We start from the raw sequence: 21,591 nt of genomic DNA, 5'->3' as shown, positions 1-21,591 counted from the left end.
TTGATTAGTCACAAAGTTTTAGATTCAGTGCCTTAGCTGGGGACACCTGGAGCTCCCATCAGTCTCTTAATTAACACTTGCTGCTTTGACTTACAGTTCTCATTCATTCTCTATCTTGCTGCCTAAGTGATAATTCTAAAAAGCAAGTTTGATTGTTTTGCTCCCTTCTTAAAATTCTTTAGTGACACCCCACAAAACTTTAGGGACAAAGTTCAAACTTCTTTGTCCTACCAGAGATGAGCTCAGCCACTAGTGCCGTGTCATTTCCTGTTACTTCCCATTCAGCCTCTCTGCTCCAAGCATATTGAACATTTATAACTTCTGTTTCTCCTCCCCCCTTCCTTCCCACACTCATATTTCCCTGTGTTTACCTCTCATCTGAGGTATGGCTTATGCTATTCCGCATGCCTGAATGTCATCCCCTCTGCCATTTATGTGCATAATCTGTGTTAGAGCTCAAGGCTCAATTCAGGCATAACTTTCTCTGGGGAGACTTCCTTGATTCTTCTTTGCTGTGTCTGACTACATATTGATCCCCTATTGATATCAGAAGCTATATTTAAAATATCATATTTAATCTTCACCAAATCCCTATGAAGAAGGTCTTACTATTGTCCTAATTTTTCCAGTGAGGAAACTGTACAAAGAGGTAAAGTTATTTGCATATACAAAGCAGGGAATTGAATCCAGATCTCTGTGGAGGGCAGGGCCTATATTTAAGCCATCTGTAGTATTAGTGTTTAGCTAAGTCTGACAGATGTTATTGCTTAATAAATGTTTGCAAATGAAATTGATCCTCAGGCTTGGTCCTAGACCCAATTTGAAGTAAGGAAATATATTTGGAGGTTCATTAGCCTCCCTTTTAGGACACCAGTTGAAAATACAGTGTCTCAACTCTCTCAGTTCATATGAGACCAAATCCCTCAGATTTAATGAGCACCAACGTGTGTGCTCACACTTTCTGACTTAAGTGAGGTGTATACTGACTTAGGGGTCTCTGTAAGCACACTGCCCTGGGACCCAGTGCTCTTACACTGGGATAAGTTGAAGATAGAGGTTATATTGGGCTATAAGAAAGGTTTGAGGACAGATTTGGGAGTGATGATAACTTCCAGAAAGCCTCAACTCACATTTCTAGGTGACTTCTTCCTTAGAGCTAGAAGCAACTTTGCTTCTGACTAAAAGAGTCCCATTCATTCACTTCCTGTTTAATGATGAATGAAGACTCACACCTTAGAGGCATTTTAACCCCAACTGTAAAAAACAACAACCAGTTGTAAGTCCTGAAACTGTGAGCTAATAGTATTTCCCTCAGTTTTGTAGGAGGCTGGGAGGTTAGCTCTGTTTTCCCGACTTCCAATATTGTGCCCCTGATACACTGTGAATACAATTACAGTCTAAATCTGTCATCCTCCTACGTTGTTTTTAAAACCCAAATGAGTTCTTTGACATAATTAGGATGAATAAGGTAACTTAAAAAATTAAATGAGACTGAAGGTTTTTGTTGACTGATGAGAGAGAGAGAGAAAAAGGAAGAGACCCAGAAATATCTTCCCTATCTACTTCTGTTGATATCACTTCCTACCCACATCCTCTATGATGCCACTTTATTACAAATTTGAAATCATTCTTCCAGCCATGCCATCTTTCTCCAAAATTTTTGTTTTCTTTCCCTCTGCCTTGCAATGGGAATCCAACAGTCACTTGAGTAGGTTTATGATGACTAATTCAGTATGAAATAAAAATTGAAGGTAAGAATGCACCATTAGATTTTTATGTTTCCCCCACTGCAGTGTTTATAAGATTTCAAAACTGGAGGAAAAGTGAAAAATGCCATTCATCTGGTAATTTTGTGAATATAATGAAAAACAACTGTCTGATGCTTTGCTCCTTTGAATTATAGCCTCTATTTAAGTCTAAGGTTTTAGTGTGTGTGTGTGTGTGTGTGTGTGTGTGTGTGTGTGTGTGTGTGTGTATGTGTTGGTAAACACATAGGGCAAATATTCTTTTGAAAATAAAAGAACCTTGACCTAAACCTTACACCTTACATAAACATGAACTGAAAATGGATCTTGGACTTGAATGTAAAATGTAAAACTTTAAAAACAACATTTAGAAAAAAATAGGAGAAAACTTCTAGGATCTAGGCCTAGGAAGAATTCTTAGACTTGACACTGAAAGCAGGATTCATAAAGAAAAAATAGACAAATTAGGCTGCATTAAAACTAAAAACTTGGTATCTGTGAAAGCCCATGTAAAGAAGATGAAAAGACAATCTACAGTCTACAAGATGATATTTTCAAACCACCATATCCATCAAAGGACTAGCATCTAGAACATGAAAAGAACTGTCAAAACTCAACATTAAAAAAAAAAAAATCCAGTTAGAAAATGGGCAAAAGGCATAAACCTACATTTCACCAAAGAGGATATCCAGGTGGAAAATAAGCATGTAAAATGAAGTTCAACCATTAGTCATCATGGTAATGAAAATTAAAACCACGAGTTAGGCTTAGCCACACCTAAATATTAGCTTATACTAGAACAGCTAATATTAAAAAATAGTAAGTATACAAAACCTGGCAAGGATGCAGAGAAACAAACTCTTCCATTGCTGGTGGGAATGGAAAATTGTACCACCACTCTGGGAAACATTTGGCAGCTTCTTATACAACTAGAGATGCAATTACCATATGACCCATCAATTATGTTCATGAACACTTATCCCAGAGAAATAAAAATCTCTCTTCATACAAAAACCTTTATACAAATGTTCATAGCAGCTTTATTCATAATAGCCAAAACCTGGAAACAGTCCAATACAGAAAATGGTTAAGCCAACTGTGGTACATCTGTGGAATAACTCAGCAATGAAACTCAGCAATAAAAAGGCACACACTATTGACACACACCAACAGCCTGAATGAATTTCCAGATAATTATGCTGAGTGAAAAAAGCCAATATGCAAAGGTTACATATTGTATGATTCCATTTACATAAATATTTGAAATGGGGAAACATTAGAAATGGAGAACAGATTAACAGTTTCCAGGGGTAATGGGTGGGAAAGGAGTTAGGAGGGAGTTTAGCTATAAAAATCAACACAGGAGAACCCTGTGGTGTTGGAAGTGCTCTGTATCTTGACTATGGTGGTGGATACATGAACTTAACCCAGGTAATAAAAGTGGATTATACCTAATACACACGTGCACACACATACATCAACACACTCATGAGTATAGGTAAAACAGGGGAAATGTGAATCAGATGAATATAGATTACATCAGTGTCAATATCATCGTTGTGATGTTATACCATAGTTTTGCAAAATTTTACCATTGAGAGAAACTGGTAAAAATTGTATATGGGATTTCTATTATTTCTTATAACTGCATATGTGAATAAATTCCATGTTCCAATTATGTCAACAAAAGAGAGGGTTTATTTATACTCCTTATATATTTCCTCCAGCAACTTCTGTCTTTTCTTAGAGAAAATTTGTCAGAGAAACTTTCAAAGAAAACTGTGTTCATCTCTATTAAATTAGAAATCACAGAAGCTGAGGAGAATGGTGCCTGTCAGAATTTGACTGAACTAGAATATAGTACTGGGAGAAGGAGATTGTCTTTTACTTAAAACTTCCTTTATCTGTGGCTTTAGATCTGTGGTACAAATTTAATCCCAGTATTATGTTTATGATACAAGCAGAAGATTGGTGTTTAGAAACTTGAAGTGACCTTGGTTTATCAGACTCTCAGTGACCTAATTAAAATCTCTTTCCTGATAATAAGAAAGACAAAACTCCTCTTATTCTTAGAAGTAATAAATAAACATCAGAATTGGGTTTAACTGTACTTATTCAATCAATGATAGGCCTATAGCCATCATAACAAATAAACACCAGAATTGCTTTTAAATCCCTCTATTAAATCAATGGCAACTCACTTCAGCAAGAACACCTCTGAAACCCGGCAGTGACACAGCCCCATGCTTTGAAGGGCAGCCAGTTAGTATCACACTCACTCCAGTTAATATGCTTCTAAAGGGTGATGTTGACCCACTCCCTCCTCCATAACTACACAAAATATGCTCTGTAACCAACATAATCACAACCTCCTCCTACATCTGTAATCATCACTACCCAATGTAAATGTCCCAAAGAACCTTACATATGAGATGAGCAAGTTTTCTTTGTTTAATGATATTATACCTGACCAGCATAACTGCCCCTTTCTTAAGTAAACAATAAGTTCAGCTTCTTGGTTTCATATATTAAGCTATGTTTTTCTCCTTCAACATTTACTTGTTTTAATCAACTGTGTATAGGTAGTCATTTTACCTTATCCAGAGAGCAAGAGCCAATCTACAGTTAGCAATAATTAATATAGCTTCCAGGAGCCCTCAACTTCTACCCCACTCCTTGCCCCTGGAGACCGATTCAATTAATTTCTTGACTTGCATCTCTTCTCTTATCTGGCAAGTAAATAAGCTCTTTATCACTCATTATAGTGGTCACTGTCTTTCTTTTAATACAAATATTTCAATGAACAATCATTTACATGTCTTCTTATTTAGAAGTAGAAATGCAGAAAGGAACATAACTTTACCAGAAATTGTCAGATTGCTCTCCAACATAGGCATTTCCAATTTATAGTCACTCTATTAATAGTGTTGTTCTTACCAACACTTTGTATTGCCAGACTTAAAAATTTTCGCCAGTCTTATGAGTATGAAATGGTAGCTTAATGTTTTAACTAATGTTCCCTGATTACCCAAGTGTGGTTGAGCTCTTTGGCTGTTTATTAGCAATTAGGGTTTTTCCCTATGTGACATGCCTGTTCTTAAACTATTTTTCTATTGCATCATTTACCATTTTTAAAATGAATTTTGGGAGGCAGAATCAAGATGGCAGTGTGGGAGGATATGGAGTTCACATCTCCCCACAACTAGGGCATCTGCCAGATTCTGGTGGGGGACCTCGATGCCCAAGGAGATGGGAGGAGCCCCTGAGTGACTGGGTAGGATGTGTGGGAGAGCAAGGGGAGAGGAGAAGTGGAAGCCAGACAGGACCAGCACCCCTGAGGGGTGGCTGTGAGAGGGGAGGGGTTCCAATGACCAGAGGGACCCTTGGGGACTCAGAGGGCCAGGGGGGAGCACGCCTAGCATTTCCCCTGCCCAATCAGGCTGGGGAAGCCTGGTGGGCTCCTGGACTGTGTCCTCCACCGTCTGAGGACCCCTCTGGGCCATGTGGGTCCTGGGGACATAGGAGGGAAGTGGGGGGAGAAGAAGAGGGTGGATCGGGAGGGACCCTCCAGGATTGGAGGATCAGGGGAGGTGTGGAGGGCATCTCCCCCACCCATTCAGGCCTCAGGAAGCCTGTTGGGTTCCTGGGCCTGGTCCTCCAGTCTCTGCGGTCCCCTCCAGCTGCGTGGGTCCTAGAGGCATGGGAGGGAGGGAGGAGAGGGGAAAAGGAGGAGAGACAGATGGTGTGGGGGACCCTTCATGACCAGAGGATCAGGGGAGGCATGGAGGGCATTCCCCCCACCCACTCGGGCCCCAGGAAGCCTGCTGGGCTCCCAGGCCTGGTCTTCCATTTTCCGGGGTCTTCTCTAGGCCACGTTGGTCCTAGGAGTGTAGAGGGAGGCAGGGGAGAAGAGGAGAGGTGGACAGGGATGGGCTCTCCAAGATCCAAGGATCAGGGAAGGCACAGAGGGCATTTCCCCTGCCCACTCAGCCCCAGGAAGCCAGTGAGTCTTATGGTTCTGGTCCCCTGCCTTCCAGGGCACCCTCTGGCCACGTGAGTCCTAGGGGCATGAAGAAGAGAGGCCAATGGGCAGGGACCCTCTGTGATCAGAAGATCAAGGATTGGGGGAACACACATAGTGTTTCCCCCACCCACTTGGGCCCAGGGAGCCTGCTGGGGTCCTGGACCTTGTCCTACACCCTCCAAAGCCAGAGACACTCCAGGGCCCCTCCAACCACAATGAGCCTAATCCCCACCCCTGGCCCTGCCCCCGGGCCTAACCAGCCCTGTGGGTCTTAAGCATAGGCCCCGCCCATTGCCTAAACCCCGCTTCTTCCTAAGCCCAGTCCCCCATAGTTAAGGCCTTTTCTGGCTTTTTTTCTTTTCTTCCTCTTTTTGGATTTTGTGGTTCTGTTTTATCTGATGGTTGTTGTTTCATCTATATTTTATTTTTTAATTTTTGCTAACGTATCTGTTAGTTTTCTAATCTTATTTTATTTTTTACTCTTTGTTATTGTTCTGCTCTTTTCTGTTCTTTTATTCCTCTTTTTTTTTTTTTGCCACCCCACACGGTTTGCAAGATCTTGGTTCACAAGCTAGAGGTCAGGCCTGAGCTCCTGCAGTGGGAGCTCCAAGCCCAATCCACTGGACTAACAGAGAACCTCAGACCTCAGGGAATATTCATTGGAATGAGGTCTCCTGGAGGTACTCATCTCAGCACAAAGACCCAACTCTACCCAAAAGCCTACAAACTCCAGTGTTGGAAGACTCAGGCCAAACAGCCAGTAAGACAGGAACACAATCCCACCAATAAAAAAAAAAAAAAAAAGATAAAAAACTATGTCACAAATGAAGGAGCAAGTTAAAACCTACAAAACCAAAAAAATGAAGAGGAAATAGGCAACTTACCTGAAAAAGAATTCAGAGTAATGATAGTAAAGATGAAACAGAATCTTGGAAATAGAATGGAGGCATGGATTGAGAAATTACAAAAAATGTTTTAAAATGGTCTACAAGAACTAAAGAACAAACAAACAGAGAAAAACAACACAATAACTGAAATGAAAAATGCACTGGAAGGAATCAATAACATAATAACTGAGGCAGAAGAACGAATAAGTGAGCTGGAAGACAGAATGGTGGAAATAACAGCTGAGGAGCAGAAGAAAGAAGAAAGAATGAAAAGAATGAAGATAACCTCAGAGACCACTGAGATGACACTAAATGCACCAACATTTGATTTTTAGGGTTCCCAGAAGAAGAAATGAAAAAGAAAGTGTCTAAGAAAATATTCAAAGAGATTATAGTGGAAAATGTCCCTAACATGGGAAAGGAAATATTCACCCAAGTCTAAGAAACACAGAGAGTCCTATACAGGATAAACCATAGGAGAAATACACCAAGACATATATTAATCAAACTAACAAAAATTAAATACAAAGAAAAAAATATTAAAAGCAGCAAGGGAAAAGCAAAAAATAACATACAAAGGAATCCCCATAAGCTTATCAACTGATTTTTCAGCAGAAACTGTGCGGGCAAGAAGGGAGTGGCAGGATATACTTAAAGTGATGAAAGAGCAAAACCTTTACACAGCAAGAAACACATTCAGACTCGATGGAGAACTCAAAAGCTTTACAGACAAGCAAAAGTTAAGAGAATTCAGCACCACCAAACCAGCTTTATAACAAATGATAAAGGAACTTCTATAGGCAGGAAACATAAGAGAGGAAAAAACCCACAAAAACAAACCTAAAACAATTAAGGAAATGGTAATAAGAACATACACATCAATAATCACCTTGAATGTAAATGGATTAAATGCTCTAAACAAAAGACACAGACTGGCTGAATGGATCCAAAAACTAAACCCATATATATGCTGTCTACAAGAGACACACTTCAGACCTAGGGACACATACAGACTGAAAATGAAAGGGTGGAAAAAAGATATTCCATGCAAATGGAAAACAAAAGAAAGCTGGAGTAGCAATACTCATATCAGATAATATAGACTTTAAAATAAAGACTTTTACAAAGAGCTAAGGAAGGACACAGCATAGTGATCAAGGGATCAATCCAAGAAGAAGAAATAACAATTATAAATATTTATGGACCCAACATAGCAGCACCTCAATATATAAGGCAAATGCTAACAACCATAAAAGGGGAAATCAACAGTAACACAATAATAGTAGGGGGCTTTAACACCCCACTTCCACCAATGGACAGATCATCCAAACAGAAAATAAATAAAGAAACACAGCTTTAAATGACACAATACACCAGATAGATGTAATTGTTATTTATAGGACATTCCACCCGAAAGTGACAGAATACATTTTCTTCTCAAGTGTACACAGAACATTCTCCAGGATAGATCACATCTTGGGTCACAAATCAAGCCTCAGAAAATTTAAGAAAATTGAATCGTATCAAGTATATTTTCTAAACACAACACTATGAGATTAGAAATCAATTACAGAAAAAAAACTGTAAAAAACACAAATACATGGAAGCTAAACAGTGTGCTACTAAATAACCAAGAGATCACTAAAGAAATCAAAGAAGAAATTTTAAAAATACATAGAAAAAAATGACAACGAAAACACAACAACACAAAACCTATGGGACACAGCAAAAGCAGTTCTAAGAGGGAAGTTTACAGCAATTCAATCTCACCTCAAGAAACAAGAAAAAAAATTAAATTAAATTAAAAAAAAAGGAAAAAAAAAAGAAACAAGAAAAATTTCAAATAAACAATCTAACCTTACACCTAAAGCAACTAGAGAAAGAAGAACAAAGAAAACTCAAAGTCAGTAGAAGAAAAGTAATCATAAAGATCAGAGCAGAAATAAATGAAATAGAAAGAAAGAAAACAATAGCAAAGATCAATAAAATTAAAAGCTGGTTCTTTGAGAAGATAAACAGAATTGATAAACCTTTTGCCAGACTCATCAAGAAAAAAAGGAAGAGGGGGCTTCCCTCGTGGCGCAGTGGTTGAGAGTCCGCCTGCCGATGCAGGGGACACGGGTTCATGCCCCAGTCCGGGAAGATCCCACATGCCGCGGAGCGGCTGGGCCCGTGAGCCATGGCCGCTGAGCCTGAGCGTCCGGAGCCTGTGCTCCGCAACGGGAGAGGCCACAACAGTGAGAGGCCCGTTTACCGCAAAAAAAAAAAAAAAAAAGGAAGAGGATGCAAACCAATAAAATTTGAAATGAAAAAGAAGAAATCACAACTTACACCACAGAAATACAAAGGATTATAAAAGACTACTACAAACAACTATATGCCAATAAAATGGACAGCCATGAAGAAAGGGACAAATTCTTGGAAAGGTACAATTTTCCAAGACTGAACCAAGAAGAATTACAAAATATAAACAGCAGCCATGAAGAAAGGGACAAATTCTTGGAAAGGTACAATTTTTCAAGACTGAACCAAGAAGAATTAGAAAATATAAACAGACCTACCACAACTAATGAAATTGAAACTGTAATTAAAAATCTTCCAACAGGGACTTACTTGGTAGTGCAGTGCTTAAGGATCTGCCTGCCAATACAGGGGACACAGGTTTGAGCCCTGGCCCAGGAAGATCCCACTTGCTGTGGAGCAACTAAGCCTGTGTGCCACAGCTACTGAGCCTGCACTCTAAAGCCCATGAACCACAACTACAGAAGCCCGCATGCCCTAGAACCCATGCTCTGCAACAAGAGAAGCCACCATAATGAGAAGCACATGCACCGCAACGAAGAGTAACCCCCACTCACTACAACTAGAGAAAACCCATGCACAGCAACAAAGACACAATGCAGCCAAAAAAATATATATATATATATTGCCCAACAAGTAAAAGCCCAGGACCAGATGGTTCCACAGGTGAATTGTATCAAACTTTTAGAGAAGAGCTAACACCTATCCTTCTCAAATTCTTCCAAAAAATTGTAGCAGGAGGGACACACCCAAATTCATTCTACAAGACCACAAATCACCCTGATACCAAAACTAGACAAAGATATCACAAAAAAAGAAAATTATAGATCAATATCACTTATGAATATAGATACAAAAATCCTCAACAAAATATTAGCAAATAAAATCCAACAACACATTAAAAGGATCATACACCATGATCTATTGGGATTTATCCCAGGAATGCAAGGATTCTTCAATATACGCAAATCAATGTTATATACCATATTAACAAATTAAGTAATAAAAACCATATGATCATCTCAATAGATGCAGAAAAAGCTTTTGACAAAATTCAACACCCATTTATGACAAAAACTCTCCAGAAAATGGTCATAGAGGGAACCTACCTCAACATAATAAAGACCATATATGAGAAACCCACAGCAAACATCATTCCCAATGGTGAAAAACTGAAAGTATTTCTTTTAGGATCAGGAACAAGACAAAGACGTCCACTCTCGCCACTCTTATTCAACATAGTTTTGGAAGTCTGAGCCACAGCATTCAGAGAAGGAAAAGAAACAAAAATAATCCATATTGGAAAAGAAGAAGTAAAACTGTCACTTTTTGCAGATGACATGACACTATACATAGAAAATCCTAAAGATGCCACCAGAAAACTTCTAGAACTAATCAATGAATTTGGTAAGGTTGCAGGATACAAAATTAATGCGCAGAAATCTCTTGCATTCCTATACAATAACAAAGAAAAATCAGAAAGAGAAATTGAGGAAACTGTCCCATTTACCATAACAACAAAAAGAATAAAATACCTAAGGATGTAATAGAGTGTACTCAGAAAACTATAGGATACTGATGAAAGAAATCAAAGATGACACAAACAGATGGAGAGATATACAATGTTCTTGGATTGGAAGAATCAATATTGTGAAAATGACTATACTACCCAAAGCAATTTACAGATTCAATGCAATTCCTATCAAATTACCAAGCACATTTTTCACAGAATTAGAATAAAATATTTTACAATTGGTATGGAAACACAAAAGACCCCAAATAGCCAAAGCAATCGTGAGAAAGAAAAATGAAGCTGGAGGAATCAGGCTCCCTGACTTCAAACTATACTACAAAGCTACAGTCATAAAGACAGTATGGTACTGGCACAAAAACAGAAATATAGATCAATGGAACAGGATAGAAAGCCCAGAGATAAACCCATGTACATATGGTCACCTAATTTATGACAAAGGAGGCAAGAACATACAATGGAGAAAAGACAGCCTCTTGAATAACTGGTGCTTGGAAAACTGGACAGCTACATGTAAAAGAATGAAATTAGAGCAATCCGTAACACCATACATAAAAATAAACTCCTAATGGATTAAAGATCTAAGTGTAAGACTGGACATTATAAAACTCTTAGAGGAAAACATAGGAAGAACACTCTTTGACATAAACCACAGCAAGATTTTTTTTTGACCCACCTCCTAGAGTAATGAAAATAAAAACAAATAGGATCTAATGAAACTTAAAAGCTTCTACACAGCAAAGGAAACCATAAACAAGAAGAAAAGACAACCCTCAGAATGGGAAAAAATATTTGCAAACGAATCAACAGACAAAGGATTAATCTCCAAAATATACAAACAGCTCATGGAGCTCAATATCAAAAAACAAACCACCCAATTAAAAAATGGGTGGAACATCATTCAGAGAAGGAAAAGAAACAAAAATAATCCATATTGGAAAAGAAGAAGTAAAACTGTCACTTTTTGCAGATGACATGACACTATACATAGAAAATCCTAAAGATGCCACCAGAAAACTTCTAGAACTAATCAATGAATTTGGTAAGGTTGCAGGATACAAAATTAATGCGCAGAAATCTCTTGCATTCCTATACAATAACAAAGAAAAATCAGAAAGAGAAATTGAGGAAACTGTCCCATTTACCATAACAACAAAAAGAATAAAATACCTAAGGATGTAATAGAGTGTACTCAGAAAACTATAGGATACTGATGAAAGAAATCAAAGATGACACAAACAGATGGAGAGATATACAATGTTCTTGGATTGGAAGAATCAATATTGTGAAAATGACTATACTACCCAAAGCAATTTACAGATTCAATGCAATTCCTATCAAATTACCAAGCACATTTTTCACAGAATTAGAATAAAATATTTTACAATTGGTATGGAAACACAAAAGACCCCAAATAGCCAAAGCAATCGTGAGAAAGAAAAATGAAGCTGGAGGAATCAGGCTCCCTGACTTCAAACTATACTACAAAGCTACAGTCATAAAGACAGTATGGTACTGGCACAAAAACAGAAATATAGATCAATGGAACAGGATAGAAAGCCCAGAGATAAACCCATGTACATATGGTCACCTAATTTATGACAAAGGAGGCAAGAACATACAATGGAGAAAAGACAGCCTCTTGAATAACTGGTGCTTGGAAAACTGGACAGCTACATGTAAAAGAATGAAATTAGAGCAATCCGTAACACCATACATAAAAATAAACTCCTAATGGATTAAAGATCTAAGTGTAAGACTGGACATTATAAAACTCTTAGAGGAAAACATAGGAAGAACACTCTTTGACATAAACCACAGCAAGATTTTTTTTTGACCCACCTCCTAGAGTAATGAAAATAAAAACAAATAGGATCTAATGAAACTTAAAAGCTTCTACACAGCAAAGGAAACCATAAACAAGAAGAAAAGACAACCCTCAGAATGGGAAAAAATATTTGCAAACGAATCAACAGACAAAGGATTAATCTCCAAAATATACAAACAGCTCATGGAGCTCAATATCAAAAAACAAACCACCCAATTAAAAAATGGGTGGAACACCTATACAGATATTTCTCCAATGAAGATATACAGATGGCCAGGAGGCACATGAAAAGGTGCTCAACATTACTAATTATTAGAGAAATGCAAATCAAAACTACAATGTGATATCACTTTACACCAGCCATAATGGCCATCATCAAAAAATCTACAAACAATAAATGCTGGAGAGGCTATAGAGGAAGGGGAACCCTAAGCAATTTACAGATTCAATGCAATTCCTATCAAATTACCAAGCACATTTTTCACAGAATTAGAATAAAATATTTTACAATTGGTATGGAAACACAAAAGACCCCAAATAGCCAAAGCAATCGTGAGAAAGAAAAATGAAGCTGGAGGAATCAGGCTCCCTGACTTCAAACTATACTACAAAGCTACAGTCATAAAGACAGTATGGTACTGGCACAAAAACAGAAATATAGATCAATGGAACAGGATAGAAAGCCCAGAGATAAACCCATGTACATATGGTCACCTAATTTATGACAAAGGAGGCAAGAACATACAATGGAGAAAAGACAGCCTCTTGAATAACTGGTGCTTGGAAAACTGGACAGCTACATGTAAAAGAATGAAATTAGAGCAATCCGTAACACCATACATAAAAATAAACTCCTAATGGATTAAAGATCTAAGTGTAAGACTGGACATTATAAAACTCTTAGAGGAAAACATAGGAAGAACACTCTTTGACATAAACCACAGCAAGATTTTTTTTTGACCCACCTCCTAGAGTAATGAAAATAAAAACAAATAGGATCTAATGAAACTTAAAAGCTTCTACACAGCAAAGGAAACCATAAACAAGAAGAAAAGACAACCCTCAGAATGGGAAAAAATATTTGCAAACGAATCAACAGACAAAGGATTAATCTCCAAAATATACAAACAGCTCATGGAGCTCAATATCAAAAAACAAACCACCCAATTAAAAAATGGGTGGAACACCTATACAGATATTTCTCCAATGAAGATATACAGATGGCCAGGAGGCACATGAAAAGGTGCTCAACATTACTAATTATTAGAGAAATGCAAATCAAAACTACAATGTGATATCACTTTACACCAGCCATAATGGCCATCATCAAAAAATCTACAAACAATAAATGCTGGAGAGGCTATAGAGGAAGGGGAACCCTCTTGCACTGTTGGTGGGAATGCAAACTGATACAGCCACTATGGAGAAAAGTATGGAAGTTCCTTAGAAAACTAAAAATAGAGGTTTCCCTGGTGGCACAGTGGTTGAGAGTCCTCCTGCCTATGCAAGGGACACGGGTTTTGCCCCGGTCTGGGAAGATCCCACATGCCGCAGAGTGGCTGGGCCTGTGAGCCATGGCTGCTGAGTCTGCGTGTCCGGAGCCTGTGCTCCGAAATGGGAGAGGCCACAACAGTGAGAGGCCCGCGTACCGCAAAAAATAATAATAATAAAATTTAAAAAAAAAAAGCAATACTCTTACAAAAACTAAAAATAGAACTACCATATGACCCAGCAATCACACTAGTGGAGTTGTAGAATCTAGAAAAATGGTACAGATGAACCTATTTGCAGGGCAGGAATATAGACATAGAGAATGGACATGTGGACACAGGGGGAAGGGGAGACTGGGACGAATTGGGAGGTTAGGTTTGATATAAATACACTACTATGTGTAAAATAGATACCTAGTGGGAACATGCTATATAGCACAGGGAGCTCAGCTCAGTGCTCTGTGCCGACCTCGATGGGTGCATTTGAGGGGTGGGGGGAGATCCAAGAGGGAGGGGATATATGTATACATATAGCTGATTCAGTTCATTATACAGCAGGAGCTAACACAACATTGTAAAGCAATTATACTACAATAAAATAAAATAAAATGAATTTTGTAAGTTTTTTTAAATGAATTCTGGGTAGTAATCTTTTGCTATATATGGAGTATCTATTGTCACTTGTCTCATAACACTTTTTTATTATAGTTGACAGTTTAAAATTTTATATGATCAATTCAATCATTTGTGAATTTTTTGTGATTTTTCATCTTGTTTAATAAACACTTCCATATTCTACAATAGTTTTTTCCCACATTTAGCTTTTAAAAATTAATCTAGAGTTTATTCTTGAATAGGGTGTGATATTTTGAGATTTAAATTCATGTTTTTATATCAAAACATAATTTTTCACTGCATGAACTGTAGCTATGCACAATACAATTATATCTTACAAAGTTGATGTTGAGTGAAAGGAGCAGGTAGCACTGACAGAATTTGCTAATAGATTGGATTTAGAAGCACTAAGTAATTAAAAATAAAAGAAAGATGTTGAGGCCCATATTACAGTATATATAAGATGGACTGTAAAATAGTTATTTTAAAAGCACATTCCTTGTTTATTAGTATTATTATTATCATATTTGAATTTATGTAATTCTTTATTATTTATAAAGCACTTTCACAAGAATTATTGCATTTAAAAACAATGCTTACAGTAGTGATTCTCAAACCATGGACTACCAGTATCACCATTACCTGGGAGTTTGTCAGAAGAGCAGAATTTGAGGATCCAACCCAGACCTATAGAACCAGAATCTGCATTAATATACGATGTTTGAGAACTACTGGGCTGGGAATTTAAGAGGCTCCCTGGCTGTTCCTAAAGGTGAGCCGCACTTAGGGACAGCTGCCCTAAGGCATCTCCTTCCAGGAAGTTTAAACATTTGACATACATTCTATTAATCTTCAAAGCAGCTTCTTTTGCCCACTTCTCTCTTCTGTGGAAGATAAAGTGGCCATGTCTGCATGCACACCAAGACCGATGCTTCGATACAATGTGAGTAGGTTTCTGTGGTCAGCTCTTATATTCCAGTAAAAAGTTCTCATGGTCCTGGTGGAGGGAATATCCTTAACTTGAGAAATGTATCTGGAAATCAGCTCCTTTACAAATTAACCTACACCTAAAATTTCCCAAGTGTTCCAGATAAGTTAGGTTGCCTCATGATCCAGTGTACATAGGGTGGACTTTGTTGATAAAATATTTGGGGGATTAGTAATAATCTGGGAAATTTGCAAACTCTATGAAGTCCTGAGATGTTGCCTAAAGACCCATCTTTTTAAACAGAAGAAATGTTTCATTATTGCTGTCTCACGTAGGTCAGTTTTTTGATTGATAAATACTTTGAAGTTGGACTTAAAAGGGGAAGAAGAGACAGCTAATGGGTGTTCTTTTGGGGGTTTTCTTGTTCATTTTGATTCAGATCAATCCTGAATTACACTCTTTATATTTTAATGTGTCACTCACTGTATTGGCAAATCATTAAACAATTTAACTTGGTCAATTCCTTATTTCTAATTATTCTTTTGCCTAAAGAAGAGACCCATTGTCTTCTCATTATTCCCACGGCTGCATGTAAAAGAACATCCCAGTTAGCCAATTTTCAGCTACCAGCCAGAACTGATTTGCTAAAATGATGACACCAATGATACATTGGGGCTGATGACTTAGTGCCCACAGGAGACAGCACTTGTTTGGTAATGAGGAAATGGAAATCCACTCTCTGGGCTATCACTTGCGCCTAATTAATATCACATTATTTAGTGAAGTGCACCTTAGAAAAGAGATGCTGCATGAAAACTTGTAGTGAAATGCAAAACCCAACATTAGGTGGTTAAAGAATGGCTCTATTCTTATTTCCTTTTGTGGTTTGGCAGACCAACTCTAAATACAAGCCTGTTGTTCCTGTACCTGGAGTGTTCCTTAGCACATTTAATCAGTGTCTTCCTAGTGTCTCTTATGTCCCACCACCATTTAATTTTTTCTCCCAGATTAAAGGAAAAAACTCTAATAAATTAGGCAAGAAAGCAAGTATTTGGCATTGTTATTTTTAATACTTGTACACCTTCCTTATTTTTGATGAAGGAGAGGAATATCAGATTTAAAGTTTTTAAATGAAGACATTGGCTTCTTGAGGACAGGAACCTATAGACCTAACTCAGAGAAGAAGAATACAAGAAGAGGTAAAAAATATTGCTATGACTTCATCCATACCTTGCTTGCATAAAAAGTCCCTTCCTCCTCACTGTTTATACAGATGTCTGTAGGAAATGAAGCAAGTGAACATGTGACTTAGTTTTACAGATAAGAGATATGTCATTTGGAAATTAATAATATATTCTTATATATTATTATTATAATTACCATAAAAATGATTTATTCTACATCACCTCACAGAGAATGTAAAACAGCAATATTTGGGTAATATATAGGAAATATGGGCAAAGTATCCAGATTCCTTTGAAAAATTAGAGCTATGGAAACACTAATATCACTTTCAAACATAGATACAATTTGCTGGAGATGAATAATGGCAGCCCCCTTGCACGATGCATGCTGAATTACTCTCTCCAGCCTCTCCTTCTCCCCCAGAGTGCTACTCATGTCATCTGCATGTTCTGATTTTATGATCCCAGAATTAGAGGATTAAATCATCTCCTGTACTGTTGAGAACATGAACCATGGTCATTTGCTGCCATATTTTTGGTGTTTAACACAGTTCTGGCACATCATAGATACTCATTAAAATATGCATTAAATCCATAAAGTGAGCTAAGATGAAACAAGATGAGGTCTCTCTCTCTCTCTCTAGAAAACACTGGATCAAGGTCAAACTTTGGGGGTTGTCAGTCACATCTGTAAAGCTGTTCAGTTAGGGCTTGAAATTACCATTCCCCCAACTTGACATTAAGATGACCTTGGAAGAATTGAATAAACTGAAGGTTTTGGTGCCATAGCCAATTTACCTGTACCTTGTCAAGAAAACTGGCAGTTTTGCTGGGCAGTTACCAACATAAGTAGGGTAGAAAAGATATTATACACAGTAAAATGTTTAAACAGGTTCCTTGTTACAGCTGTCTTCTCAGAAAGAACCAGGGTGGAATTACAACAAAAAGGAATTAAGATACCTGAGGAGACAAAAGACCTGTGCTCCAAAAACTATAAAATGTTGATGAAAGAAATTGAAGACCACACAGGCAAATGGAAAGATATACCATGTTCTTGGATTGGAAGAATTAATATTGTTAAAATGATCTTAATACCCAAGGCAATCAACAGATTCAGTGCAATCCCTATCAAATTTCCAATGGCATTTTTCACAGAACTAGAAAAAATTTTTAATTTGTATGGAAACTCAAAAGACCCCAAATAGCCAAAACAATCTTGAAAAAGAAGAATGCAGTTGGAGGAATCATGCTCCCTGACTTCAGACTATACTACAAAACTACAGTCATCAAAATAGTATTGTACTGGCACAAAAACAGATATATAGATCAATGGAACAGAATAGAAAACCCAGAAGTAAACACATATACTTATGGTAAGTTTGACCCCTCTATACAAACTACTGTAAATCTTGTCTGTGGCCTTGTATGGGGGATGAGCCTGACAGACAGGCCCTCAGATGTTGTGAGCCTATATTCATATGCCCATCTAGATAGTTTAGTGAATCATGGTATTTGTTCCATAAACTGTGACTTGAGGTGTTCAATCTGCAGGATAAAGTCAGTCAGTGGGAAACAATAATAAAATCAGTTTTAAACTTGGCACATGAATAGGTAACTGTGGAGGTGGAGCCATCCTGGAAGTGGTAGGATATCTGTGTCTGGAGGTCGGGAGAAGGTTTCAACTAAAAGTGCTAATTTTGAAACCATGCAACTCAGATTGGGACTTGAACACATGGGCTGGGACTTGAACCCAGCCAAAACCCAGGTTGAGACTTGAACCCACAGTCTTTTAACTGAGATCACATACCTGGCCCCAGAACTTAATGAAGCTCAGGTTCTTGATGTCTCATTGCACAAATAATTCAGTGAGAGACAAAGTGATAAGTAAGAAGTGGATCTATTTAGAGAGAAACACACTTCACAGGCAGAGTGTGGGCCATCTCAGAAGGCAAGAGAAACACCAGGGTATGGGGTTGTCAGTTTTTATACGGGTGGGTAATTTCACAGGCTAATGATTGGGAGGAATATTCCAGCTATTTTGGGGAAGGAGTGGGGATTTCCAGGAATTGGGCCACTGTCAAATGTTTGACCTTTATGGTCAGCCTTGGAACTGTCATGGCACCTGTGGGTGTGTTACAGTGAATGTACACTGAGGCACAAGGTACAGTGGAAGTCAACTTGTCTGCCATCATGGACCTTTTTGGTTCTAATCAGTTTATGTCGTGTCCTCAGGCTATGTCATTTCTTTTAAAGGTTGTGCCCTGTCTGCTTCCCTCCTGCTTCAGTTTGGGAATAATCAACTTAGTGGCAGACATGACATGGATAAGAAGAGAAGAGAGCTAAGGTGGAATCCTGGGGAACACCCACAGCCAGGGGCAGGAAGAATAATAGTACCCTGTGAAGGGGAGTAGAAAGCAGTGAAAGCAAGCAGGATTCTGCAGGGCCTTCCTGGGTACAAAAGTCCCTCCATGTCCCCTTTTTCTTGCTTGTAGAAAAAAGGTTTTAGTCTTCTAGGCCTTCCCCAGTTCCAAAGAGCAGACTCAAGAAGTTAATGATTAGGACAATAGAATCACAGGACTCCTAGTTCCTCCTGAAGGGATATAGATAACAATCTGATACATATCTTTGAGTTGTTCTGCAGAAACTAAGCCCCCCACCCAGGTGGAGGATGGTGAGTACATGCTGACCACAAGCACATAGACCCCAAACTGGTTAGGACCAGAAGGTTGATGATTGAGACATCCAAAACATCACTCTGTTATCTCACCACCAGCTAACCAATCAGAAGAAGGTACATGAGCTGATCAGGCATCCTATGAACTTCTCCCCTAACACTGTCTTTAAAAACCCTTTCCTAAAAACCATCAGGGAGTTCAAGCCTTCTGAGCATAAGCTGCCCATTCTCCAAGCTTGGCACCCTGAAAATACACTCTTGCGTTGCTGCAAACATCCACTGTCAGAGTTTGGCTTTCTGTGCCTTAGGCACATGAGCTCTTGCTTGGTAACTGTAAGAAGTAGCAATTTAAATGTGGGAAAACTATGAAAGCCTTCCTCCATTCTGAAAATATGGTGGAGTAGATCATCCAAAAACTTTCTGTTACAAAACACTTGGATAAGCTGCATAACATATAACAAAAATATTTTTAATCCATAGCTGAGAGGGGTGAGCAGGTGGCAGTGGCTCTCTGGTGTGAAGACATTGTGTTGATCTCAGGAAGAAGCAGCTTGGATACTAACTGCCTTGTGGAGATTGATGGGAAGGCTTTCGGCCTCTGCAAGGCATAGAACTGAAACTGAGACTCTTGCATGAAGCTATAGTATTTCACATTTTTCCTATATGTTTGAAATTTTTCACACACATAAGAAAAAGGTTTTTATAAAAGAAATGGGCACCATGAGTGAACTCTAACATAAACTATGGATTTTGGGTGACAATGATATGTGGATGTAGGTTCATTGTAACAAATGTACCATTCTGGTGGGGGATGTTGATAGTAGCGGAGGCTCTGTGCCTTTGTGGGGACAGGGAGTATATGGTAACTCTGTACTTTCTGCTCAATTTTTCTGTGAAACTAAAACTGCTCTAAGAAATAAAGTCTATTTTAAAAGAAGAGAAATGGGGTTCTGGGTTTCCTCACAGAAGCAGATGCAAAATTCTTATGGAGGATAGGATTCCCACAATTACATGCTGACAATTACATAATTGCAGACATGGAGAAGCAAGGTTGCATGAGAATCAACAGACTGAACAGTAAAAGTACTGCCTCTGAACTTCAAAAATATATAACTACTTACTATTGAACAGGAAAATAAATGTTTTATATTATTAAAAATAAAATGAGAAATAAAAACCATAGAAAAGGAACTATTTGTTTTTTAAGAAAAAAAAGTATCTTAAAAGAAATGATGACACTTACAAAAATAAAAACTCAGCAAGGAAAAAACCCTCAGTGAGTTAAAAAGCAGGTTAGACATAACCAAAGAGATAAGTTTTACACCTCGAGAAAAATCTGTGGAAATTATGTAGAAAATAGCACATGGAAACCAAGATATAGAAAATGTGGAAAGGGAGTAAAACAAAAATTCTTATATACTGCAGAAGGGAGCAGAACTTGGTATAACCAATTTGGAAAATAATTTATCAACACCTACTAAAATTGCAGAGGTACACACTCTACTATCCAAGATTTTTCTCTTAAAATTTGCCTGTGGATGCTATGGTGCACCATTTGTATCCTGCCTCTTAGGACCCAGGCACTGATTTCCTTTCAGGAACCTGCCCTTACTGAACGGAATGGCCTCACCCAAGAATAAATAGATCCCCTCCTGGGGCAGCCTATTCCCAAATTGGGACAAGGAGGCTTGGTCCCTGTACACCAATGTTGGAATAGGTGCCACATTTTTTTCCTTTTCAATAGTAAGTAGTTATATATTTTTGAAGTTCAGAGGCAGTACTTTTACTGTTCAGTCTGTTGATTCTCATGCAACCTTGCTTCTCCATGTCTGCAATTATGTAATTGTCAGCATGTAATTGTGGGAATCCTATCCTCCATAAGAATTTTGCATCTGCTTCTGTGAGGAAACCCAGAACCCCATTTCTCTTCTTTTAAAATAGACTTTATTTCTTAGAGCAGTTTTAGTTTCACAGAAAAATTGAGCAGAAAGTACAGAGTTACCATATACTCCCTGTCCCCACAAAGGCACAGAGCCTCCGCTACTATCAACATCCCCCACTACCTGAAGATGCCATCCCAGCTGGAGAGCTGAGGCTTCTTTTGTAACTACACCTCAGTTTAACTTCTCTCTCTACCCAATCATTTCATTCAGTTCTCCACAGGTATTGTTCTTCTGGAAACTTGCAGGGTCCCCCAAGTACAAAAGCCTCTCTATTTCCCCTGTCTCTTCTTTGTAAAAAAGCTAAAGTTTCCCAGGCCTACCTGAGTCACGAAAGAGCAGCTTCAAGCAGTTAATGATTAGTACAATAGAGTCACAAACTCAGTGTTTGATGCACATTCCTGAGTTGTTCTACAGATGCTATAACTGCCACCAGAGGGAAAA

The sequence above is a fragment of the Neophocaena asiaeorientalis genome, unplaced genomic scaffold (genome assembly GCF_003031525.2).
Source record: "Neophocaena asiaeorientalis asiaeorientalis breed wild unplaced genomic scaffold, Neophocaena_asiaeorientalis_V1.1 scaffold291, whole genome shotgun sequence".
Taxonomy (NCBI): domain Eukaryota; kingdom Metazoa; phylum Chordata; class Mammalia; order Artiodactyla; family Phocoenidae; genus Neophocaena; species Neophocaena asiaeorientalis.
Note: the sequence above shows the minus strand (reverse complement) of the source record.